Source organism: Sus scrofa, chromosome X (genome assembly GCF_054392235.1).
Source record: "Sus scrofa isolate SSC_HxYL_T2T_F1_AM1 chromosome X, Sscrofa_HxYL_maternal_Yorkshire_Landrace_v2.0, whole genome shotgun sequence".
In the NCBI taxonomy this organism is placed as follows: Eukaryota; Metazoa; Chordata; class Mammalia; order Artiodactyla; family Suidae; genus Sus; species Sus scrofa.
This window is the reverse complement of record NC_139401.1, coordinates 88606732-88634655: the sequence shown is the minus strand read 5'-3', so window position 1 is coordinate 88634655 and position 27924 is coordinate 88606732. Positions and strand designations below refer to the sequence as shown.

General features: G+C 38.8%; 1 long non-coding RNA gene across 4 annotated transcripts in view; it reads left to right on the top strand.

The window, feature by feature from the left end:
- The first annotated feature begins 740 nt into the window (after nucleotides 1-740).
- The window catches only part of LOC146394699 (uncharacterized), a 759738-nt gene continuing 732554 nt past the window's right edge, over nucleotides 741-27924 (top strand). Inside the window, exon 1 of one of the 4 annotated variants that reach the window (XR_014834658.1) lies at nucleotides 741-1027. This is a non-coding gene — a long non-coding RNA (uncharacterized LOC146394699). The remainder of the gene's footprint in view (nucleotides 1028-27924) is intronic. The other 3 variants (XR_014834660.1, XR_014834661.1, XR_014834659.1) reach the window with 3 other exon arrangements.

The window sequence follows — 27924 nt, the reverse complement described above, 5'->3', positions numbered from 1 at the left end:
TTATAAAAGCTACTGAAGTGTAGCAAGTGTCTTACAGTGAATGACTAAGTTGTGGAAGTACACACTGTGGATGGAAACATGTCCATGCATATCTAGATGCCCATCAGGGGTTCACTTATATAAGTGTTTAAAGGCTCTGATATGAATTATAATAACTGGGTAAATTGAAATTGCCCCAAGAACTAATACCCCTTCCTGAGTTTTGGGAGGATAAGGCCCTCCTTTGATCAAGAATTCAGTTTAATAGATGGGAAAGAACCAACTTTGAGGGGACTTTTATTAATTTTTTTGTCTCTGTCTTCTTCTAGGGCTGCACCTGCGGCATATGGAGGTTCCCAGGCTAGGGGTCGAATTGGAGCTGTAGTTGCCGGCCTACACCACAGCCACAGCAACTCGGGATATGAGCCGCTTCTGTGACCTACACCACAGTTCACGGCAACACCAGATCCTTAACCCACTGAGCAAGGCCAGGGATCAAACCTGCAACCTCATGGTTCCTAGTCGGATTCATTAACCACTGAGCCACGATGGGAACTCCTGAGGGAACTTATTATTGAGGTAAACTGGTTTGATCAGAAAAAAATTAAAAGGTCTGTTTTAGGCAGGAGAATACATGTGAGTCTGTGCTGTGCTGGAGGCTCAGAGTGGGGTGGTGGTGCTGGCTCTGATAGATAAAAGGTCAAATATGAGAGCTCTAGCATTAGAGTCATCCTAAGAACTTGAAAGCACAAGGCAGTGCTATTTGTGGCTTAGTAATACACTGATGTACAAGTAAGGGCAGAAATAACTGTTGGAATGGAATGGAAAAACAACTAAGGCTACATCATGGCAGACATCCAGAGGTATGATACAAGCAATTTCTGCTAGAGCACAAGTCTGGAGCAGCAGAGGCAGAGACGACAAATGTCATAGGAGGAGGAAAACCATCACCAGCCATTCAAAAACCATGGAGCCACACTCCTTGATTCTGCTCTACCCTCCTTGAATTGGAATGGGGAATGGATTCCAGAGACATCACTATCGGAGGGTAAGAGATTCTTTTCCCCTATAGGTTATTACATAATATCGAGTATAGTTCCCTGTGCTTTACAGTAACTCCTTTTTGGTTATTTATTTTATATATAGTAGTGTTATATGTTAATCCCAAGCGCCTAATTTATCCCTCCATCCCTTTTCTTCCTTTTTTGATTCTCCCTTTTCCCTCATAGTTTGTTTTTATTTCCTTCTTTATTTTACATTATTGAAGGCCTGCACATGTAAAGTATTCTACTAGGCCAGGTGGGGATTACAAAGGTGGATAAGACATAGGTGCTTTCAGCCTCATGAAAGAGCAAGACATACCCACAAATTATAAAATAGAATCCAAAAGATGTAGAAGTTCAGGGCTGGTACTGAGTAATGGCTGAATGTGAAATCTCTCATGTTCTAGGTCCCAAGTTGGTGGAGGGGCTGTTTTTGTATTGTAGTCTAGTAGCTTAGTCAATACTAGTCTTGCCTGGATCAGAGAGCTGGAGAGACAAATGATTAGTTCCTTTTTGAAATCTCTTGCATGCTTATAAACTTTAGAATTTTTCTTTCTCAGATAATCTTTATGCTTAAGATCTAGATCCATGGAGACTTCTTTAAGCTGTAGATAGATATGGGGAGAGGTTAGATCTGAACTATGGCCTTCAGAGCATGGAGCCATGGGAGCAAAGCTGGTTTGGAGAATCAAATAATTCATATAGAGAGCCAAGTCAAAGGAGCAGGGGAGAGAGGTAAGGAAGCAGGAGTTAAGCAATGTGACTGCAATCTAAAGGCTGCCGAGGTCGAGGAAGCATGATGAGAGGCAGGATAAGGAAAGGGTTCTAGTAAATATTGCCTCTGTGTGTTACCCTATAGAGGCAGCAACCTTTGTAAGGCATCTGTGGCCTCACCTGTGGATGGGAAAGGATTTACTAAAGCAAGATGCCTGATCAGATTCAATCTACGTTACTGCTATTTCCTGCAATTTGGACAACTGATTTTTTAAAACATTTGTTTTATTGAAGTAGAGTTGACTTATAATGCTGTGTTAGTTTCTGGTGTATAGTAAAGTGATTCTATATAGATAGATAGATATAGAATATATATATACTTTTTTCATATTCTTTTCCATTATGGTTTATTACAGGATATTGCATATAGTTCCCTGTGCTATGCAGTACGACCTTGTTGTTTATTCATTCTAAATGTAATAGTACTAACCCCAAACTCCCCATCCATCCCACTCCTCCCCCCTCCCCTTTGGCAACCACAAGTCCGTTCTCTGTGTCTATGAGTCTATTTCTGTTTTGTAGATAGATTCATTTAGTTAGTTTTTTTTTTTTTTTTTCTTTTTAGGACCAAACCTGTGGCGTGTGGAATTCCCAGGCTAGGGGTTGAATCAGAACTGCAGCTGCCAGCCTATGCCACAGCCACAGCAACGCAGGATCCTTAACCCACTGAGTGAGGGCAGGGATGGAACCCACATCCTCATGGATACTAGTTGGATTGTTAACTCACTGAACCACAACGGGAACTCCCATATTTTAGATTCCACATACAAGCGATGTCATATGGTAATTGTCCTTCTCTTTCTGTACTTAGTATAATAATCTCTAGTTGCATCCATGTTGCTGTGAATGGCATTATTTTGTTCTTTTTTATGGCTGAGTAGTATTCTATCATATATATGTACTACATCTTCTTAATCCATTCATCTGTCATTGAACCTTTAGGTCACTTCCATGTCTTGGCTACAGTGAATAGTGCTGCTATGAACATAGGTGTGCATGTATCTTTTCCAATGAAAGTTTTGTCTAGATATATGACTAGGAGTGGGATTCCTGGATCCAACTGATTTTAAAACTCTTTTATCTTGGCTCATTTAAATAATAAGAATTGGTGTGTTTACTCCTTACAGGCTTCTTTTGAGAATGGGGCTGTTTTACTGATCTAATCCTCCCTTCCACCTTCAGGGAGATAAGCTCATAAAGGATAAAGGATGAAGGATGAAAATTCTGATACTGAATAAAGGGGAAGCCTACTCAACTATGTGTTATTTAGCAGAAATACTCCCCAAACTCAGCCATCTAGAAATGCCAGAAAGAAATGTGTGAGTGAATATGTGCATGACAGTCACATCTAAAAGGAAAACTGCTATCAATATTGGTACTGGATAAAATATAATTAAAAATATTTAGTGGGGGAAAATAAGTTTATATTTATTTAAAATATCCAAAATGAGGGTATTTTATTCATGAATTGTATACATTAAAATAATATCAAAATTCATTAAGCATATTATGATTATGTTAAAAATAAAGAGAAATGGAAACAATTACAAAAGCTTAACATATCATCATTAGCTTCTATCAAGTAGATTAAATATATGGAAATATGGGGCACAAGAGCATTCCTTGCATCATAATATAAAAGATCAAAAAAATTGGAGGAGTTCCCTGGTGGCTTAGTGGGTTAAGGATCCAACATTTCACTGCTGTGGCTCTGGTTACTACTGTGGCTCATGTTTGATCCCTGGCCCAGGACTTTTGTCCACCATGGTGCAGCCAATAAATAAATAAATTAATTAATTAAATTGGAAATCTAAATATTCATCAAAGTGTGTTGACTACGTATATTCTGCTAATCCATACAATGGACCATCATAAAGCCCTTAAAAACTGTGATGTTTCTCCCTATAATGGCATAGAAGGATGAGCTTGTTATGTTCTTAAGTGAAAATAAATTGAGTAATATGTTTAGGATAACACTATTTTTTTAAAGACAAAACTACATATAATCTATGTATACACACATTCTCTATGTAAATGCATAGAGAATTGGCTGCCAAAAGTTATTGTCTCAGGGAGAAGAAAAGAAAAACTCACTTTTTCACTTTCTGTACTATTTAAATACTTTGCATTTTACATAGGTGTGCTTGTGTGTTTTATTTTTGTACATTTAGAAAATAATTTTTAAAAATTATAGATAACTCGGGAAGAGAAATAACCATAGACAAAATTGAAACATAACTGCAGGCATACCTCTTTTTACTGAGCTTCACTTTGCTATTCTTTGCAGGTGCAGCACTTTTTTAACAAGGTAAATATTTGTGGCAAATCCTGCATTGAGCAAGTCTATTTTTGCCAACAGCAGTTGTTCATTTCATGTCTCTGTGTGAGAACTTTGCTAATTCTCACAATATTTCAAACTTTTTCATCATTATTATATCTGTTGTGGTGATCGGTGACCAGTGATCTTTGATGTTACTATCGTACTGTATTGGTGGACCACTAGCTGCTCCTATATAAGACAATGAACTTTAACCAATAAATGTTGTATGTGTTCTGACTGCTCCACCAACTGGCCATTCCCCTGTCTCTCTCCATCTTCTTGGATCTCCCTATTCCCTAAGACACAGCAATATTGAAATTATGCCAGTAAATAATCCTACAATGGCCTCTAAGTGTTCTAGTGAAAGGAATAGTTAAAAGTTTCTCACTTTAAATAAAAAGCTAGAAATGATTAAGTTTAGTGAGAAAGGCATATTCAAAACCCAGGATAGACTAAAGGCTAGATCTCTTGCACCAAAATATTAGCCAGGTTGTGAATGAAAAAAAGAAAAATTCCTAAAGGAAATTAAAGCTTTTTTTGCTTATCACATGAGTGTAAGAAAGCAAAACAGCCTTAATGCTGATATGGAGAAAATTTTAGTGGTCTGGATAGATGATCAAACCAGTCACAATATTCACTTAAACCCAAGCCTAATCCAGAGCAAGGCCCTAACTCCCTTCAATTCTATAAAGGCTGAGAGGGGTGAGGAAGCAGCCCAAGAAAAATTTGAAGCTTCTAGATATTGATTCATGAAGTTGAAGGAAGGAGTCATTTCCATAACATCAAAGTACATGGTCAAGTGGTGAATGCTGATGTAGAAGCTGCAGCAAATTATCCAGAAGATCTGGCTAAGGTCATTAATGAAGGTGGCTATACTACACAACAGATTTTCTTTTCTTTTTTTTTTAATTTAATGATTTTTATTTTTTTCCATTAAAGCTGGTTTACAGCATTCTGTCAATTTTCTACTGTACAGCAAGGTGACCCAGTTACACATACATGTATACATTCTTTTTTCTCACATTATCATGCTCCATCATAAGTGACTAGATATAGTTCCCAGTGCTATACAGCAGGACCTCATTGTTATCCATTCCAAAGGCAATAGCTTGCATCTGTTAACCCCAAATTCCTAGTCCATCCCACTCCCTCCCCCTCCTCCTTGGCAACCACAAGTATGTTCTCCATGTCCATAAGTTTTCTTCCTGTGGAAAGGTTCATTTGTGCTGTATATTAGATTCCAGATATAAGTGACATCATATGGTATTTTTCTTTCTCTTTCTGACTTACTTCACTTAGTATGAGAGTCTCTAGTTCCAACAACAGATTTTCAGTGTAGCCTTATATTGGAAGAAGATGCCATCTAGGACTTTCACAGCTTGAAAGTAGAAGTCAATGTCTGTTTTCAAATCTTCAAAGGACAGGCTGACTCTCTTATTAGGAGCTGATACAGCTGGTGACTTTAAGTTGAAGTCAGTGTTCACTTACCATTTCAAAAATCCTTGCATCCCTAGGAATTATGCTAAATCTAACTCTGCCTATGCTCTATAAATGTAACAACAAAGCCTTGATGACAGCACATTGGCTTACAATATGGTTTAGTGAATATTTTAAGCTACCTGTTGAGGCCTACTTCTCAGAGAAAAAGATTCCTTTCAAAATATTACTGTGGGAGTTCCCATCTGGCTCAGTGGAAATGAATCTGACTAGGATTCATGAGGACGCAGGTTCAACCCCTGGCTTCGCTCAGTGCGTTAAGCGTCCGGCATTGCTGTGAGCTGTGGTGTAGGTCAGAGACACAGCTCGAATCCTGAGTTGCTGTGGCTATGGCGTAGGCCAGAAGCTGCAGCTCTGATTTGACCCCTATCCTAGGGACTTCCATATGCCACAGGTGCACCCCCCCCAAAAAAAAATTATTGCTCATTGATAATGTACCTGGTCACTTGAGAGCTCTGGTGAAGACATACAGTGAGATCAAATTTTTTTTTTTTAATTCATGCTTCCAAAAAAAAAAAAAAAAACCCATTCATTCTGCAGTCCATGGATCAGGAAGTAATTTCAACTTTAAAGTCTCATTATTTAAGAAATATATTTCATAAGGCTAAAGCTGCTGTAGGTAGTGATTCCTCAGATGGATCTGGGCAAAGTCAATTGAAAACTTTCTGGAAAGGATTCACCATCCTATATGCCATTAAGAATGGTTATGAGTCATTGGAAGAGGTCAAAATAATAGCATTAATAGGAGTTTGGATGAAGTTGATTCCAACCCTCATGGTTAACTTTCAGGGGTTCAAGACTTCAGTGGAGGAAGTCACTGCAGATGTGGTGGAAACAGCAAGAGAACTAGAATTAGAAGTGGAGGAGTTCCCACTGTGGCTCAGTGGGTTATAAACCTGACTAGTATCCATGAGGATGCGGGTTCCATCCCTGGCCTCACTCAGTGGGTTAAGGATCCAGCATTGCCATGAGCTGCAGTGTAGGTGGCAGATGTGGCTTGGATCCCTCATTGCTTGGCTGTGGTGTAGGCTGGTAGCTGCAGCTCAGATTCAACCCTTAGTCTGGGGACTTCCATATGTCAGATGTGTGGCCCTAAAAAAAAAAAAAAAAAAAAAAAAAAAAAAAAAAAAGAGGTGGGGCCTGAAGGTATGACTGAATTGATGCCATCTCATGATAAAAACTTGAACAGATGAAGAGTTGCTTCTTCTGGATTAGCAAAGAATTTTTTTTTTTTTTTGTCTTTTAGCTATTTCTTGGGCCGCTCCCGCGGCATATGGAGGTTCCCAGGCTAGGGGTCGAATCGGAGCTGTAGCCACTGGCCTATGCCAGAGCCACAGCAACGCGGGATCCGAGCCGCGTCTGCAACCTACACCACAGCTCATGGCAACGCCGGATCGTTAACCCACTGAGCAAGGCCAGGGACCGAACCCGTAATCTCATGGTTCCTAGTCGGATTCCTTAACCACTGCGCCACGACGGGTGATTGTTGAAATGATAACAAATAACTTATAATACAGCATAAACTTAGTTGATAAAGCAGTAGGAGGGTTTGAGAGAACTAACACTAATTTCAAAGGAAGTTCTGCTGTGGGTAAAATGCTATCCATCATCATTGCATGCTACAGAGTAATCATTCATGAAGGGAAGAGTCCATCTATGTGGCAAACTTCACTGTTATTTTAAGAAAAGGCCACAGCTACCCCAACTTTCAGCAACCACCACCCTGACCAATCAGCCATCAACATTGAGGCAATACCCTCCATCAGCATAAAGGTTATGACTCTTTGAAGGCTCGGTTGATGGTTAGCATTGTTTAGCAATAAGGTTTTTTTGTTTTTGTTTTTGCTTTATTGGCTATGTCCGCAGCACGCCAAAGATCCCAGGCCAGGGATCGAACCCATGCCATGGCTGGAACCAGAGCCACGGAAGTGACAAAACTGGATCCTTAACCTACTATGCTACCAGGGAACTCCAGCAGTAAGATTTTTCTTTTTCTTTCTTTTTTTTTTTTTTTTTTTTTGTCTTTTTGCCATTTCTTGGGCCACTTCTGCGGCATATGGAGGTTCCCAGGATAGGGGTCCAATCGGAGATGTAGCTGCCAGCCTACACCACAGCCACAGCAACCCAGGATCCGAGCCGCGTCTGCGACCTACACCACAGCTCACGGCAACGCCGGATCCTCAACCCACTGAGCAAGGCCAGGAATCGAACCCGAAACCTCGTGGTTCCCAGTCAGATTCATTAACCACTGAGCCATGGTGGGAACTCCCAATAAGGTATTTTTAAAATTAAGGTGTATATAAATATATATTTTTAGACATAATGCTTTTGCACACTTAATAGACTACAATATGGTATAAACATAATTTTTACATGCACTGGGAAGCCAAAAAAATTTGTGCGACCCACTTAATTACCAATTCAATCTGTTGCAGTGGTCTGGAACAAAACTTGCAATATCTCTGAGGTATGCCTGTATCCAATAATTTCTGCCAGGAAATTTTTTGGGCTTTTGCAGGTTCACAGGCAATTTCCCCAAAAAATGTAGTCTATTCAAGGTCATTCAAAATGATTAAAGTCCTCTAGAGTGGACTTTGATTTTTATTTGGCTTTGGGGGGGGTGTTTCTGGCATGTTTTGTGGCTTTCCAGTCTGAATCTTTGTTTGTTTGTTTTGGCCACACCCAAGGCCTGCAGAAGTTCATGGGCCGAGGATCAAACTCAAGTCACAGCAGTGACAACACTAGATCCTTAACCCTCTAGGTGACCAGTAGGCTCCCTGAATTTTTTGTTTTTGTTTTTTTAATGTTTGAGGAATTCACCTCAGAGATTTAGGAGAAGTTGGGACCTAACTTGCCTTCCACTAAAGAAACTAAAAAGGCCAGATACTATCTCTACTTCCAAAACTTTATTTGTAGATACATGACCTAGGCTAAACCTATCAGATTCTTTTACCAGGGACCAGAAATGTAAACCAAAGAAGCAGAAACAAGGAAGGCATTTTTTTTTTTTTTTTTTTTTTTGCTTTTTAGGGCTACACCTATGGCATATGGAAATTCCTCAGGCTAAGGGTCGAATCAGGGTTGCAGCTGCTGGCCTACGCCATAGTCACAGCAACGCCAGGTCTGAGCTGCATCTATGACCTACACTACAGCTCACAACAGTGCTGCATCCTTAACCCCCTGAGCAGGGCCTGGGATCGAACCTGCATCCTCATGGACACTATTTAGGTTCTTCACACACTGAACCACAATGGGAACTCCAAAACAAGGAAGATTTCTAGCAGTGGCTGTTGGCTGCAATATCTAGTATCCAGTGGTAGCAATCCTAGCAGTGTGGATACCTGACTCTTCTAAGGGCATGATGTAAACTATAGAGCTGGCCCCTGTCCTCCTGTGCCTCTTGCCTGCATACTGATCCTAAGCCTTCAATATTCCTATGAATTCTGTGAAATATCCAGCATTCTTCCAGTAAACTCCATGCTTGTTTATATTAACCAAGGTCACTTTCTGCTGTTTGAAATTAAGACACTTAACTATATACCTACTCAATGTATTTTATAGTCAGCATAACCCTGGTCCCCAAATATGAACAAGAAATGCCAAATTTAAAATATAGATGAAAATAATTGTGTAAAATATTAGTAGATCAAATGTGAGGAGTTCCCATTGTGGCTCAGTGGTTAACGAACTCAACTAGGATCAATGAGGACATGGGTTCGATCCCTGGCCTCGCTCATTGGGTTAAGGATCCAGTGTTGTTGTGAGCTGTGGTGTAGGTCGCAGATGAGCCTCGGATCCTGAATTGCTGTGGCTATGGCATAGGCTGGCAGCTAGAACCTCAATTCGATCCCTACCCTGGGAACCTCCATATGCCAAGGGTGCGGCCTTAAAAAGACAAAAAAATATTTGGCATTACATGGAAATAACAATCTATCTTAACCATGTAGGGCTTATTTCAAGGTTACCAAGTGTTTTTTTTTTTATTTTCAAGATAAGCTAATATATATATATATATAAAACATCAATAGTTTAAAATAAATTGGCATATCCATATATGCCTTCAGTAAAATGTTAATACCCACTCCATCAATTCAAATGTAATTAATAATTAAATACCTACTATGCACCAGATACTGATGCAGGTGCTCTGTTATGTAGATGAATAAGACTTAATCACCTACCTCATGGAGCCTATGGTCTAATTAAAAGAAAGATGAATGAATATAATTAAAATATAATGTTAAGTGTTTTGGTAGAGGTTTGTATATGTTAGTGACTCAGCACCAAGTTTCAAGAAAGGGAGTTCTCTTGTGGTGCAATGGGTTAAGGATCCAGCATTGTCACTACAGCAGCTTGGGTTGCTGCTGTGGGACAGGTTCCATCCCTGCCCTGAGAACTTCCACATGCTGTGAGCATGGCCAAAAAGAAAAAAAAAAGTTTCAAGAAAGGATTCTTCTTCTTCTTCTTTTTTCTTTTTTGGCTGCCCCATGGCATATGGAATTCCCAGGCCAGGGCTCAGATCTGAGCTGAAGTTTCGACCTATGCTACAGTTGTGGCAATGCCAGATCCTTAAAGCACGGTGCCAGGTCAGGGATCAAACCTGTGTCCCAGCACTCCAGGGATGCTGCCAATCCTCTTGCACCACAGCAGGAACTCCAAGAAACACTTCTTGAATAAGTATTTTTTTGCTGTTATCTTAAGAGCTTGGTCTTGCAAAAGAAGTGATGTGCTTTATTCCTTGATACTAGGAAGGATGAGAGAAAACTAGATGAAGCTATGTGGGGGGAGAGGGGATAGAAGAGCAAATTGGACTGTCTAAGAATTGCCCTTCCCACTTTATTTCCCCTCCATGGCTACCACCGTAATCTAAGCCACTATCATCTCTGGTCTAGACTAGTGCAATAGTTGCTTAACTCTTCTTTCTGTTTGTACTTTTTCTCCTTGCCAATTTGTTCTCTGCACAGCTAAAACAAATGAGTTTTCAGAACAAATATCAGGGGAGTTCCCTGGTAGTCTAGTGGTTAGGACTCAGTGCTTTCACTGCTGTGGCCTGGGTTCAATCCCTGGTCTGAGAACTGAGATTTCACATCAAGCTTCTGCACACCATGGTTAAAAAAAAAAAAAGAGAGATAAAGAGTCTAATAACCCAATAACCATAGAAGGAACTGAAAAGGTAGTAAAATTTTAAAATTATTTAGAAAAATTTTCATTTTGCTGGGAGTTCCCATCATGGCACAGCGGAAATGAATCCGACTAGGAACCATGAGGTTGTGGGTTCAATCCCTGGCCTCATTCAGTGGGTTTAGGATCCGGCATTGCCGTGAGCTGTGGTGTAGGTCATAGACTCGGCTTGGATCTGGCATTGCTGTGTCTTTGGCATAGGTCGGCGGCAATAGCTCCGACTGGACCCTAGCGGGGGGACCTCCATATGCTGCAGGTGTGGCCCTAAAAAAAAAAAAAAAAAAAAAAAAAAAAAGGACAAAAGACCAAAAAAAATTCATTTTTCTAAATAAAATAAAGATAGTAAAATATTAAAAAAAGAACATAAATAAAATACCACTCTATATCTAAGACTCTTCAGTGGCTCTCTCTTGCTCTTGGAGTAAGATAAGATCTTGTCTCCTTTTGCCCCTCCCCTCCTCTACAACAGCATTTGTATCATTTTCCCTGTTCCTCATAAGGCTCAGTGATTGTGCTTTTGTTTTTATCCTGGAACACACTACACCCTTTCCTGCCTTTGGTCCTTTGGATTGTTGTTGTTCCCCTACTCCAACTTTTCCCTAACCCCAAAGCCCCCCTCCTCTGCCTATATGCTTTACGTGTTTGTCCCATTTTCTTTTTTTTTTTTTTGTCTTTTTGCTATTTCTTGGGCCGCCCCTGCGGCATATGGAGGTTCCCAGGCTAGGGGCTGAATCGGAGCTGCAGCCACCAGCCTACGCCAGAGCCACAGCAACGCGGGATCCGAGCCGCGTCTGCAACCTACACCACAGCTCACGGCAACGCCGGATCGTTAACCCACTGAGCAAGGGCAGGGACCGAACCCACAACCTCATGGTTCCTAGTCGGATTCGTTAACCACTGCGCCACGACGGGAACTCCTTTTTTTTTTTTTTTTTTTTTTTTTTGCTATTTCTTTGGACCCCTCCCTCGGCATATGGAGGTTCGTTCCCAGGCTAGGGGTCGAATCGGAGCTGTAGCCACCAGCCTATGCCAGAGGCACAGCAACGCAGGATCCGAGCCGCGTCTGCGACCTACACCACTGAGCAAGGGCAGGGACCGAACCCGCAACCTCATGGTTCCTAGTCGGATTCGTTAACCACTGCGCCACGATGGGAACTCCTGTTTGTCCCATTTTCATCTTTCAGGTCTCACCTAATTTTTTTTTTTTTTTTGGAAATACCTTAACTGACAATTTTCTCCCATTTACTCTTGTTCAACCAGTTTATTTTTGCTATCATATAATTAGAGTATGTACACCTCTTGTTTACTTACTTTCCTGCTTCTCCACTAGATTGTAGGCACCCTGAGTGTAGGGATCTTTTCTGTCTTTATCTCCACTATATCCCTATAATTTAGACTAGTGGTTGGCACATAGAGTCTCAAAAAATATTTGTTGAATGGATTAATCTCTTCATAGCAGAGAAACCTTTATGAATAATACTAAAACACCAGTATCAACTAAAAAAATATGTGCAATGCACAGGCAGTGCATAACATCTCAAAGGTTAATATCTGTACACATATAGATAGAGCTGCTACATATCTGTAAGTTAAAGAATAGCAAATGAAGTATGCATAAAACATATGAACAATTTGTGGAAAAAGTATCTTCAACATTTTAATCACAAAAATTTTGTATTTTAAAATCTAATTTCAGAGTTCCCCTCATGGCTCAGCGGTTAATGAACCTGACTAGGACCCATGAGGTTGCAGGTTGGATCCCTGGCCTTTCTCATTGGGTTAAGGATCCGGTGTTACTGTGAGCTATGGCGTAGATTACAGACGCAGCTCGGATCTGGCATTGCTGTGGCTGTGGCATAGGCCAGCAGCTGTAGCTCTGATTCACCCCCTAGCCTGGGAAATTTCATATGCCGTGGGTGCAGCACTAAATAGCAAAAACAAAAACAGACAAACAAAAAACCCAAACTAATTTGGACCTATTAAATGATTGATATTGATATGACTGTTAATAGCCAGTGTTGACAATTTCATATACATGTATATATAGATTGAGAAGTTCCTTGGTGGCTCAGTGGGTTAAGGATCTAGTGTTGTCACTGCTGTGGCTCTGGTTACTACTGTGCCTCAAGTTCAATTCCTGGCCTAGGGACTTCCACACTTTGCAGGTGTGGCCAAAAAAGAAAAAGGTATAGATTGGTACAATCTTTCTGAAAGGCTATTTGATATTATCTTTTAAATTTAAATAGTATGTATCCCTTGATCTAGAATTTCTACTTTCAGAGATTTTCCTATAGAAATAAACAAATAAGTGCTATTCAAAGCTTGTTCTTACAAGGCATTTTTCTTTAATTGTGTACATCAATAAAAGACTGGTTCAAAAATTATATTTATTGGGTAAAAATTTTCTTGTATATAAAAAAGAAGAGATTGGTTCACCATATTATGGTAATTTACACAGCATAATACTTGTTAACATTTTGAAGCATTTCTATATGTAGTGGCCTGTAAGGATGCAGAATATGACCTTGAACTTAATCCTTGTACTATTTCTTTTCTTTCCTTCCTAAACTTCCTGGCCTTTTCCGTCATCAATTATAGTCACCTGTATGGCTTGAAGGTAAATCATAGTTATAGCAAGAATTAAAAGAGAAGGAGTTAATATATACTCTTTGCTGTTTTATCCCATTTTGTTTTTACCTCTAAAGTGCATGGAGAAACAAAAGGAAAGGCCTCTGGAAAGCAGAACATAGAGTTGGTGATGGTACAAAGCTTCAAAAGAAAATCGAAAAAGAAAAGATGCTGTTTACCCACTCCTCCCTAGTCCTGGGAAGAGATTAGATTATAGTAGGACAGAGTGTATTTATTGGGATAAAGAAAAAGCCCTTGGAAATGATCATACTCTAGAGACAAAAAGCTAGACTTCAGGGGATATGGATGATAGTAGGGAATCATCAATGGGGGGATGCTAATTATTCTATTTTACTGTCAGAGAGCAATATGAAAGCTGAACAGTATCAGCAAATATCCTTTACTAGTGAAGAGAGTATATAACTCTGCCAAGTTATCATGTCACCTCTTAAATATAAACCAAAACTTTCCTTTAAGATTTGCCTGTGGTCCTCACTGCTGCTCATGCTGCAAAAGTAGACCCTGAACTTTTCTGGGTCCCACCTCAACTGCGGCTTATAGATACTTCTTTTTGTCAATAGCCCAAAACTATGGTAAGTCACCCCAAATAGAGAGACAATGGTGTTATAGTAGGAAAAGTCCTGTCGCTGCTTCTTCATGGGGACTGGACAGCGGTAGAGAAATCTGCTTTTGTAAATGGAAGATATAAATATATACACCAAACTGTTAACAGTGAATGAAGTAGAGTGGAGAGATTTTTAATTTTACTCTGTTTTGTCTATTTCTGAATTGTTTGAATTTTTAAATAATAAAGCATACATTATTTGTATAAAAAAATGCCACTCTTAAGAAGAACAGAAAAATCTACTAGATAATGCAAATGCTGCATTTTATCTGACTGCTTGGTAATGAGGATAAATTAGATATTCCTTCAGAATCACTTAATGTCTATAGCAATTATATATTAATGTCACTATATATGGAATGTCACTTGGTGTCAGGACACCTTTAAAACCAAACGGGACTCATTGGAAACAATCTATCTACTCCAAAAGATGTTTACCAGATATATATCAACACAACTCTCTCATCTCCTCCATCATTTTGCCTGTGGCAATATTTTTTTTATGTTTTCAGTGGGCATTTTTTGGACTTCTGCTTCTACCCATAAAGGATGTCCTCTGTGGCACTTGCCTCCCTGCCATAAACAACTAGGAAGATGCACAAAATTTATGAAACAACAGTTTTCAGACCTTGTACGGTAGGCTATGCAGTATTTTAATCCATGAGAAGAGGGGAATACAGGGGGCAAGCCCTTACAACCATTTTGACTTTCTGGTGGACATTTTCCAGATAGTAGCGCAAAGGGACAGAATTTCTTTGAGTGGAGGAGATCAGAATTTAGGGAGGCCAATGTAACTGGAATTTATAAGGCAGTGTACTGGAGTGGGAGGTGCACAGAAAATGGCTCCATGAATCTACACAGGAGTGTTCTTCAGTCCTTGGCTAAACCAATCTGTGCATATCTAGAGTGAAACCGCATCAAGTTGGGCAAAGAAAAATTGTTAGGAAAAGAATGACCAGAAAGCTGTAAGCCAAACAGTTTCAAGAGTTCACACAGGATTGGAAATCACTTTGGTTCCAACTGGCCAGAAAGGAAGGCATCTTTGTATATCCAGGGCATTTAGTAGTGATCTCAGAAGGTCATACCTCAGTAGTAGAGCTCAAATAAGCTTAAAAACAAGCCTTAAATGCATTAAGATATCTTCATGTTATTTGACTGCCTGCTAGAATAAAGTCCTATGCTCTTTAAAGGAATACTATAGAATCTAGTACTCAACATTGTAAAATTTATGGTGTCTGGCATTCAGTAAAATAATTGCTGACATATTAAAAAGTAGGAAATTGTGACTCATAAGCAAAAAGCAGATGCTGAAATGAGAGACGATAGAATTTGCAAACAAGGAACTTAAAACATCTTTAATATACAGTTTCCATATACTAAGGAGGTAAGGGAAAACAAATCTAATGAGAAGACAAATGGGAGATATAAAAAAGACTAATTGGAACTTCTGGAGATGAAAACAATAATGTCCGAGATGAAAATTTAATTGGATGGACTATCTAGATCAGGAAGGCAAAAACAAGGAAAAATAGAGCTAGAAATCAGATGGCATTAGATATTGCAGAAGAAAAGATCAGTGAACCAGAAGACATAGCAATAGAAACTATGCAAACTGAAGCATGGAGAGGGAGAGAGGGAGCGATAGACTAAAAAAAAAAAAAAAAATGGCAAAAGTGGTCTCAGAGACCATATCAAGCAGTGAAAATATCAAGCAGTTCAGCATACTTGTAATTGGAGTCCTAAGAGGGTGATGGGGGAAAAAAAATTGAAGAACAGCCAAATGCTTTCCAAAATTGTTGAAAACTATAGATTTACACATCCAAGAAGCTCAACAAACTCAAAGCAGGATAAATGAAGTGGACATTTGTGTGTATTTGTTTTATCATTTCCTGAATCTTAGTTTATTAACTGGATTGTATTGTGATTTCTAGCTCTATTTTTCCTTGTTTTTGGCTTCCTGATCTAGTATTTTTTCTGATTTCTCAAAACCGATAGCCATCTGGACCAAGGCAATGGTAATGTCCATGTCGACAAAGGGGAAGAGATGTTTATTACTACAATTCCCCTTTGCATATTTTGAAGCTCTCCACTAAGGTAGAAGGTCTCTGTAATCTCTACCTGTCACTGTGAGTCCCTTTAGGCCCTACCAACGACTTTGTGTTATTAGGTTTCTTTTTAGTCACATGTTAAGATGACTATTCTAATTCTATTGGAATGTTTTAAATAATAAGAACTGTATCTTAACAATTACTTCTATTTCCCAGGTGTCTATTTAGCACCTTGCATGTAAGCCAGTCAACGAATATAGACTTATTGGTTGATTACTTCAGTGGTCTTCAAACTCTAGCATGCATCAGAATCATGTGGAGGGTTGATAAATTACAGATTGCTGGGTCCTATTGTTAGAGTTTACAATTAGTTACATCTGGGGTGGGGATTGATCATTTGTATTTATAACAATTCCCAGGTGATGCTGATATCACTGGTCCTCAAACCACCTATTGATAATGAACGGATTAGACTTTGTGAAATCCACCTGTTGAGAGATTACATATATTTCAAGTCTATTTAAATCCTACCTCTTCCATAGAGCAATTCCTGCTCCCTCAGAAAATAGATCCTCTTTTTTTGTTTTGTTTATTTGTTTGTTTTTATGGCCACACCCAAGGCATGTGGAAGTTCCCAGGCTAGGGATTGAATCCAAGCCACAGCTGTGGAAATGTTCAGATTTTTATATATATATATATATGATGATTTTAATTTTTTTTCATTATAACTGGTTTACAGTGTTCTGTAAATTTTCTACTCTACAGCATGGTGACCCAGTTACATAAACATGTATACATTCTTTTTTCTCACATTATCATGCTCCATCTAGATGAAGACTATTGCCTTTGGAATGGATTAGCAATGAGATACTGCTCGGATCTTTTAACCCACGTCACCAGGCCAGGGATCAAACGTGAGTCTCTGCAGCGACCTGAGCCATGGCAGTCAGATTCTTGACCCATTGCACCAGAGTTGGAATTCCTAGCTCCTCTTTCTAATATGTATTTCATATCCTCTCTACATCTCTTACAATATTTTCCATAGTATTTCTTATTTATAAATTGTTTGTGTAATGTGTTTATCTTGAATACTAAACTGACTGCAGAACTAGATCTTCAAAAGCTGGACAGGATAATTAACAAACTGATATTTGCCAATTATGTATCATTATGTGTATATATTTCTATATCCAAAAAATTACTAATGCTTTATAGAAACAACTAGGTGATGAAAATGAAAATAGAAATAAAATTTTCAGTTCTCGCTACTTTATATGCACCAGGTCAATGAAGTGTTAGGATTTGTGTGCCTGAATTAAGAAGAGTAAATCCAACAAGAAGTGTCTAATTGTTCTTCAATTTTAGTCCTAATTTATTGTTAATGGCACAGTCTAAATGCTAGGAAAGGTTAAATCTCCCCCCCCCAAAAAAAACCCCCATCTTCTAGAAGGAACAATTCTAACCAGGGTAAAGAACACACAATTTGAGTTTGGGTGCTGGAAACAATGAAGTAAAAGTTCAAGCTTCAGGTGTGCTCACGTATGAAAGGTGTGGTAAGGTGAGTCATCTCCATGTCTGATGCACACCCTGCTCCCATTCCTTTTAATGTAAAGCCAAGTGAGCATAGGGTTAGTGTCTGGAGCATATGAGACAGTTTAATCAAGCTCTACTCTAGGTAGATATTTGGGGAAGATTTTATCAGTTTTCTAACTGTCAGAATGTAAGACTTAAAGTTGGAGAAAAGGAGGAGTCAAGACCAGGGAGTGGTTCCTGGAAAAAGGGGTGAGAAATCACTCTACTTAATCCTGGTCTGGGCCTTGGATCATGGTCAAGTAGATAAAGAGTCATCTTCATTCACATATGGTCTAGCCTAGTTTAACCTGAAACTATATAAAGATTTGAGGCCATATGTCTAGTTAGAATGAAGTGTGCATTTGTCCAGTGTCTCCTATTTGCTATATATCGTCCTTAGGAATCTCACAGAGGAGCAGGCAGCATGATGGAATCTGAAGATTTTTTAATTAAAAAAAATTATATGCAATTTTAGCAGGTTACTTTCCATTTACAGTTATGATAAAATATTGGCTATATTACCATGTTGTAAGTATATCCTTGAGCCCACTTTTTTTTTTTTGTCTTTTTAGGGCTGCACCCATGGCATATGGAGGTTCCCAGGCTAGGGGTTGAATTGGAGCTATAGCTGCTGGCCTACACCACAGCTCACGGCAATGCCAGATCCTTAACCCGCTGAGCAAGGCCAGGGATCGAACCTGTGTCCTCATGGATACTAGTCAGATTCGTTTCCGCTGAGCCATGTTGGGAACCCCTCCTTGAGCCTATCTTACACCTAATAATTTGTACCTCCCACTTCCCATCCCTATTTTGCCTCTCCCTCCTTCTCTCTCCTCTAGATCTGTGAGTCTGCTTCTTTTATTTTATATCCACTAGCTTGTTGTATTTCTAAGATTCCACATATAAGTGATAACACATGGTATCTGTCTTTCTCTGTCTGACTTATTTTCACTTAGCATGATTTGGGACCCTAGCCATCTCTCCTTCCATCAGTGCTAATGACTAACTCATGCGATGTATTATGTACTCAGTTATTTAGGGATTAAGCCTGTTTTATGCAAAATATCTGATTATAACATCTCAATAGATGAACACTGTGAAAAGGAAATAATATTATTTTATTATTATTATTATTATTTTCTCTTTTTGCCTTTTCTAGGGCCGCTCCTGCAGCATATGGAGGTTCCCAGGCTAGGGGTCGAATCAGAGCTGTAGCCACCGGCCTCCGCCAGAACCACAGCAACGCAGGATCTGAGCAGTGTCTGCAACCTACACCACAGCTCACGGCAATGCCAGATCCTTAACCCACTGAGCCAGGCCAGGGATTGAACCAGCAACCTTATGGTTCCTAGTCGGATTTGTTAACCACTGAGCCACGACGGGAATTCCTAATATTATTTTAATTGAACAGGTAAGTTGTAGGATCCTTTTTATCTTTTAAAATAAAATTTGACTGCCATGCTATTTCTATTACAAAGCCTGAGTTTTGCAATAGATATAAATATCATCATAAAAATCTGTATTGTTTTCACTACTATAGGTTCCTTATTATTTTATTCTCCTGGAGGACACACTTCTTAGGAATCTTCTCTTCATTTCTATAAGTTCTCTACCAGTCAACATACTGGTATTAGGAAGAGTTAATTTATCATTAGCATCAGCCTATCAATAAAACCATTTTCATGTGCAAGGCTACATGATCCTATATTATTGTAAAAGAGCACAGTTGGAATAAATTATAATTACATTTCTTTTATGATGAAACGAAAGGTCATTTCCTCAGGTCTTTACCCACATTGAACTATTAAACATGTATTCTAATAAGCCACATTCAACTTTTTTAATACACCATCTTTATTGGTTTCTTTCTATCCTCCATTTCATTTACTGATCTGCATTTCCATTTATGCCAGCATCCTCTAATAATGCCATGACTCGCTCAGCAAAATCCTACCACTTCTGGCGACTGACCAAGCTTAACAATGTGCTTTCACATAAAAGCTTCCTAATTGTAGACTGCTATGTGAACTATTTTGGTAGGGAATTTATAATGCTGCTTTGAAATTAAATGAATGAAAATTAAGAGTCCAATTTCAAATTAGCTTGTACAAAGTCATTATCTATCATTCTGACCAGAAAAGCTGTAGGCCCTATATCATTTGAATAATATGATGGTGGAAAAGGCATGTCACTTATCCTAAATCTTAATATCATATTCATACTTGGACACCACCTAATTATATTTAATAAAATGTAAGTATATATAAAAAGCACAAATCACTTATCAAGATGTATTTCTTAAAGTATGATGGCATAGACAAGCTGTCATGTAATTTACTAAATAAAAATATTACTGTAATTTAACCTAAAGCATTTGGAATTAGTTCATCATCATGTATTTTGAGGGAAAAATATCCCTAAAGAGTTAAATATATTTAGTGATGAATTTTGAGTTTTTAAGTTGTGAAAATTCAGGTGTACTTATGTTTTATCATTCTTTCCAATAAAAATACTGAAAAGCAATTAATTCTCTTTCATAAATATAACAGTGAATCATTTTCCTGAAATGGACAACTATTGTGAGCAAAGATCCATAGCACATGCTCCCCAATAACTTCCATGAAAAATCTAGTACCGTCTTTTGTAGAATGTTTACTATGCATAATTTAAAAGTAGTTGAGTGACAATCACAGTGTTATTTTCTCCAAATGTTGATTTTTAAAATCTGTATATATATGCAATTAATATTATGTGGTGTTTATTTTTTCCCTGCCCAAATGAGTGGGACCTGCATTAGCACTGGATCATAAATCTATAAATGTGTCTTTTTGCACTCGATACGTGTGGATGCATGCACATACACGCAAAGAGGACTTCTTGACAAATTGAAGGAATTCACCAGTGATCAGTCACCGGTGTCAGAAGTAAGAAGTAGTTAAGGGAGTGCTGGTAAATCCCACCTCCCAAGCACACTCTTCTGACAACTAGAATGTGATCCCAGTAGAATGAAAAAGAAGTGTATGTGTCAACTATAATGATAGTAAAATTAATGCTTGAAGGAATAGCTCAGCCTTTCTGTCACCTGGCCCTGCACACCATCAGGTGTAGTTGCTCCATTTCTATTGACAAGTACTATATCTATCCTCATTTTACATCTCAGAAAAATTGAATACGATTTCTAAAGCAGAGCAATTCTAGATGATAATCAGCTCAAATATGTAGCTATAGGAGTGAGTAGTTAAATGTCAACATTAAAGTCTTCTTAATTTCATATGTGTTGTATATATATATATGAATCACTTTGCTAAACACCTTAAATTAACACAACATTGTAAATCAACTATACTCCTATATAGAATAAAAATTAAACAAAAATCTCTTATGCGTTAATCTAATTTTGTAATAAGCATTTTTAGGGCATGTGGTAGGCAGAATTCCAAGACAATCTCAATGACTCTTTTACAATCTCCTCCTCTTGAGTGTGTGGAACCTGTGAATGTGTGGAAAATCACTCCTGTGATTGTAATATTTTATAGCAAAAGGGATTTTGTGGATGTAATTGAATAATCACAGGAAAACTTAACAGGAACTGGACTCTTCCTAAAGAAAGTGATTTGAAGCATACAGAGATTTGATGCAAGAGACATTCATACATTGCTGGATTTAAAGATGGATGATTCCATACACTTGTGGTTGCCAAGGAGAAGGGGGGGTGGGAGAGGGATAGAATGGGAGTTTGGAGTTAGCATATGCAAACTATTATATATAGAATGGATAAACAACAAGGTCCTACTAGATAGTACAGGGAACCATATTCAATATCCTGTGATAAACCATAATGGAAAAAATGTGGAAAAGAGTGTACGCATATGGGAATTCCTTCATGGCGCAGCAGAAACGAATTGGACTAGGAACCATGAAGTTGTGGGTTTGATCCCTGGCCTCTCTCAGTGGGTTAAGGATCTGGCATTGCCATGAGCTGTGGTGTAGGTTGCAGATGTGGCTCGGATCTGGCAATGCTGTGGCTGTGGCGTAGACTGGTAGCTGCAGCTCCAATTCAACCTCTAGCCTGGGAACATATATATGCCATGCGTGCAGCCTTAAAAAGCAAAAAAAAAAAAAAAAAAAAAGAATGTGTATGTATGTATAACTGAGTTACTTTGCTATACAGCAGAAATTACCATAACATTGTTAATCAACTATACTTCAAGAAATAACTTTATTTATTTAAAGTATATTTGATTGACAATGTTGTGCCAATTTCTGCCGTAAAGTTAGTGATCCAGTCATACATTTATATACACTCCTTTTCTTATATTATCTTCCATCATGGTCTATCCCAAGAGATTGGATATAGTTCCCTGTGCTATACAGTAGGACTTCATTGCTTATCCATTTTAAATGTAATAGTTTGTATCTACTGACCACAAACTCCCAGTCCATCCTACTCCCTCTGTGCCCCTCCACCCCCAGCAACCACAAGTCTGTTCTCTATGTCAGTGAGTCTGTTTTTGTTTTGTAGATAGCTTCATTTGTGCCATATTTTAGATTCCACATATAAGTGATATATGGTATTTGTCTTTCTTTTTTTGACTTACTTAGTATGATAATCTCTAGTTGCATCCATGTTCCTGCAAATTGCATTATTTCATTCCTTTTTATTTTTTATTTTTTTAATTTTTTTTGTCTTTTTGTCTTTTTGCCATTTCTTGGGCCGCCCCCGCGGCATATGGAGGTTCCCAGGCTAGGGGTCGAATCAGAGCTGTAGCCACCGGCCTCCGCCAGAACCACAGCAACGCAGGATCTGAGCAGTGTCTGTGACCTACACCACAGCTCACGGCAATGCCGGATCGTTAACCCACTGAGCAAGGGCAGGGATGGAACCTGCAACCTCATGGTTCCTAGTCGGATTCATTTCTGCTGTGCCACGATGGGAACTCCTATTTCATTCCTTTTTATAGCTGAGTAGTATTCTATTATATATATGTACTACTTCATCTGTATCCATTCTTCTGTCGATGGACATTTAGGCTGTTTCTATATCTTGGCTATTGTGAATAGTGCTGCAATGAACATAGGGGTACATGTATCTTTTCAAATTGTAGTTTTCTCTTGATATATTCCCAAGAGTGGGATTGCCGGATCATATGACAGCTCTATATTTAGTTTTCTGGAGAACCTCTATAATGTTTCCCATAGTGGTTGTACCAATTTACATTCCCACCAACAGTGTAGAAGTGTCAATGAAATACTTAAAAAAAAAAGATGGAGGGTTTCATGCAGCAAACTACATAAGCTCTAGATTAGAACATCACCTGGTTTATAGCAGGCAAGGAAACTGGAACTTCAGTTATATAGTCACAAGGAATTGAATTATGCCACAATCATATGAATTTGGAAAAGGAGCCTGAGACTCAGAAGAGAACACAGCCCAGATGACACCTTGCTTTTAGCCTGAGGCTATCCTGTGCAGAGAAATCAGGTGTGTGGTACCCAGATTTATGATATAAAAAATTGTGAACTGATAAGTGAGTGTTGTTTTAAGCCACTAGATTTGGGGTAATTTGTTATGCAACAGTATATAAGGTATAGTTTTCAAACAACAAAATGCACCCATTTTAAGTTTAGGGTATGGTGAGTGTGAAAAATGACCCCACCTCCATATTTAAGATATAGGACATTAATGCCCCCAGTTCCCTTATGCTTCTTTGCCATCAATCCATTCCCTAACAGCAGGGCCCCCAATTCCCTTATGCTCCTTTGCCATCAATCCATCCCCTAACAGCAGGCAGTCATTTGTCTTATTTCTGCCATTATGTCTGATTTCTGTGATTTGATGTGTTAAATCTTGACACTCTCCTTTTTCTCATCATATGAGATCAATTACCGCTTTTATACTCTTCTATACAAACAAAAAATTTAAGTCGCCATTCTGAATACATAGAACAGTTTCTCTAAATACGTGTTAGCTATTAACTTAAAAAATATGTGCTGCATACTGGCTCTGTGCCAGGATCTGTTCTAGGCACCGAGATATACTAATAAGAAAAACTGCTAAAAAAAAAAAAATTGCTAAAGTCCACCCCTTATGTAGCCAAAGATGCCAAAGCTTCTGAGAGGTTGGTTTCTTTTCTCTTTTTTTTTTTAATCATATGACTGGCTCCCTCTCTCTGAGTTCTCTAAACATCACTGCTGGGAACATATAACCCCTATTTATATTAGCCTCATCTCAGACTGTAGGATAAAGCTAAGTAGAACAAGGCTCAAGTTCTCAGAACTTAATAATACAGTTTGTTTTACTGCATAGTTCCATGAATTTGTAGATGAGATGAATTAACTCTGTATCTTCAGTCTTTGTCCAGCATCCAGTTCTCCTGGGTCTGAGGCCCAGCTGTATCCTTCTAGAAAAATGGTTGTCAAGTCTGGCCAAATGCTAGAATCACTCTCGAAGTCATGAAAGAGTATTGAGACCCATTCTATTCCATTTGGCTTGGGCTTGGGCATTGACATTTATTAAAAGCTCCATTGTGTCTAATAATTCTAATTTGCAGGCAAGCTTTTAAAACACTCCTCTAGTTTTTTCATGGAGTGTCCTGCTCTTTCATCCTCTATCTTTGGTAGGGTTCCTAATTTATGTTGCCCACTAGGGATGCCTTCTCTACCCTATCATTTCCCCTCTGTGGTAACCACTGAATCCATGTGTTGAAAATCACTTATAAGATGGAAGGAGCCTGGGTCCTTGAATTACTAAAGGCAAGGTCACCCACTGAATCTTGCGTTAGACTACTGTAAAGATGGCTAGTGGCTGCTCAGTATCTATCTTTTTGTTCATCCTTACAAACATAATTTCCATATTATTGAGGATATCAATGTGTCACAATAAATATGCATATGTCCTGGTCCCTTTTAAAGATGGGATTGCTATAAGCAGACATATAAGCAGAAGTAGTCAGGAATTCTTGGAAATCTTCCAAGTGTTTGCTGTCTCCTTCCCCACTTTGTTTTTTCTTCCTATTTGAAGGCAGATGTAATGGCTGGAGTTACAGCAGCCATTATGTAACCATGAAGATGAAGGTCACACATTCTTGGGATGACAAATGAAGATAATAATGGAGACTGATTCTCTGATGACATTGAAAGCTGCTATACAAGTCTTGGGGTGCAAATCTCCAGATTTTTATTTACATAAAAGGAAAAAAATCTCACATAAACCATTATTTTAAGTCTCTGGTAGTACTGGCAGAATATAATTCCTAATTTATACATTCATAATGTCATATGTCCCCTTTTCCAGAATTTTATCAATCATCAGCCACTGGCTTTCCTGACACCCCCTGTAGATTTACCTGCACTACCTTCTACGGCTTGCTGTTTGGATCTGTTATTTCCTCATGTATTAGTCTTGTCTCTTGATTACTGATCATCCCCAGTTTGCTCTATTTTGCCTTCAGTGGAAACCTGTCACATTTGATCAAGGTTAGAGTGAATATATAATGATTACTTCAAGGCGATTCAAAAATGCATCCCAGCTAATGTGAATGCAACAACTTTATTCTCTCAGTGTGTTTTTTATGTCCACTTTTCTCAAAACCAAATTTAGATGGTCTTGCCAGCTCCATTTTCAGGTTAAAGTGAAATAAATAGTAGTATATAGATTATATGATGGACAACACCCCGTGAAATCCATCATCCAAGGAACAGAGAGATTGGATAGTGTGACCTATGATTTATAGGTGGGAAGACACCACCTATCATCTCTAGGAAGATCTGTTATACCTACTGGCTTTTCTCATGCTGTGTAGTATATTGTTTTCCAGGTCAGGTAAATCTCACATCCTTATTAAAGTTGTTTATTTCCTTTGTACATCCATGAAAATAGGAAAATAATAAAAGACACATACAAGATAACTCATGAACCAGTAACTTTTGTTCTCAATCTAGGAGGTTTGAAAGTGAAAATGTGAACTTGTGGTGCATAGCAGGTCTGGTTGTTTGAAGGATATCACGTGATGAAAGCAGCAGCGATGGGAAAAGATATACAAACAGTAGGAAAGTCACATCGGTGGGTGGCTCTGTGGCTTCCAATTTGCCCATTGTCACCTTGAGAAAACCAACTGAGATGGGTAGCTTTGTGTATTTGTTAATCCAGAGCAGTAAAAGAAAATGGTAGCATCACCTACTGAAAGTTACGTCAAGAAAAGTGACTGTGCAGTCCTAAAAAACAAACAAATAAAAATTGTTTCTCCCTCCTATTTGACTCCATATGCATTCTATTTATTCATTCAATAAACAATTAATACCCACTAGATGGTAGAAACTGCCAGGTGCTGGGAATACAATAGTGAACAAAGCCACAAGGATCACTGTTCTCTTCCTGTCTCAAGGCTTTGAATACCATCTGTACCTTTGACTCTAAAGTCTGTGGTTCTAGCTTGGAACTTTCCCTTGAACTCAAGGCGAGTATCCATCGTCCACCTCAGCATCTCCATCTGGATGTCTGATGGGCATTTCAAACATGGCTAAAGCCAGTACCTGTTCTTTCTTCCAACCCATAACCACCTCCTTTTGTCCCCTTTCCTGTCCCATTGACAATGTCAATGTCATTCTTCCCATTACTCAGGCCAACCTGGCTCTCTTATTGACTGCTCACTTCATTTTAAACCCCATGCCCAACTCCTGTTAACTCTACTTTCAGAATAAATCCGGGACACGGATTTTTTTTAATCACCTCCAGGTCTACACAACCTAGATGATTGTATTCAGCCTCTCAAGTGGTCTTCCTGCTTCCTTCCACCTTTGTTTAGTCTATTCTCCACACAGCGATCAAAGTAGTCCTTCCAAAACATTTCAGATTGTGTCACTCTTCTGTCAAAATTCTCTATGACTCATTCTTTCAGTAATTGCCAACATCCTTGCCATGGCTCACAAGACCCTCTACCATCTGCCCCTGCTTTACCTGTCTTTTTGCTCATGCAAAGAACATGCCTCATACTTTGCGCATGCTGGTCCCTCTGCTTGGAATGCTCTTCCCTTGGATATTGTTACAGTTGACCTCTTATTTTACATCTTTACTCATATATCTCATATACACTTTCATTGCAGTTGGCTTCATCTAAAAATTTCAACTCTATCGCACCATCATTTTTGCCTTTCCCAATTTACATTTCTCTAGCACTTATTTAAAACACACTACTATTGTCTATGTTCATTGAGTCCATGAGAGGAGGGGTTTTTGGTCTTTTTTTTTTAACTTTTATGGAGAAAAAGTATTGGTACTATGTTGGCATATAGTAGACACTGAAGCAATGTTGAATAAAATCAATAAAAATATTATGGAACTTAAATTCGAAAGGGGAAGAGACATGAATCAAGTAACTGAACATGTAAATATGTAATTAAAAGTGATGGCCTGGCGACTCAGCTTTCCTGATCAGGTGGTCAAAATAGCTCCCATCTCAGTCTTAGAATCTTTGATAATTAGGTCATGGAAGAAAAGGATTATTTGCTGCTTCCCCTCAACAATTCCATGATCAACTCTGTTAAACCATAGAATTCTAGACTTCCCTATTTGCCCTGCCTCCCCACCACACGCACACCCCATCAATACCAGGACGTTAAGGAAAATTTCTGAAGTGGGGGTTAATTCAAATAACAGCTAATTATTTTGAATGATTATTATGGTTAGGACATGGTTAGGAATGCTTATCTCGTGCTAAGCACTTTCAATCCAGGTAAGCTTAGGACAGTGTTTCCTGAGCTCCTGAGTTGTGATCAAGGTCACTGATGCTGTGAATTACAAATTCTGTGCTACAGTGTAGGTCCCCAGACAGGGATGGAATGATGCTATTTCAGCCTCTAGGACTATCTAGGAGGTGGTGGATTTGGTGTGGGGCAAGCCTCACTTCCCTTTTACCATGCCCTCTCTCACTTTCCTCCAGGACAACCGCACCAAATTGTAAAGGTACAGCAGGTTTTACGAAAGCCTTTATGCATTAATAGATTAATTATAGCTTTCATATAGTTGGCAAGGAATCCTTCACAGGAGCCCTGCACATGACTACACCCCACTCCTAGCCTTGCTCCCCTGTCCTCAAGTCCACCCCCTTCTACTACAAATCCTCTTTTCTAACTTCCACAGGGAAAACTCTATCATGTATTGTCATGGGTTATTCTCACCTAAAGCTCTGCTTCCTTTATAAACATTCATTTCTCCAAATCTCTCACATGCCATGCCCACAGCATGCGAAATTTCCCCAG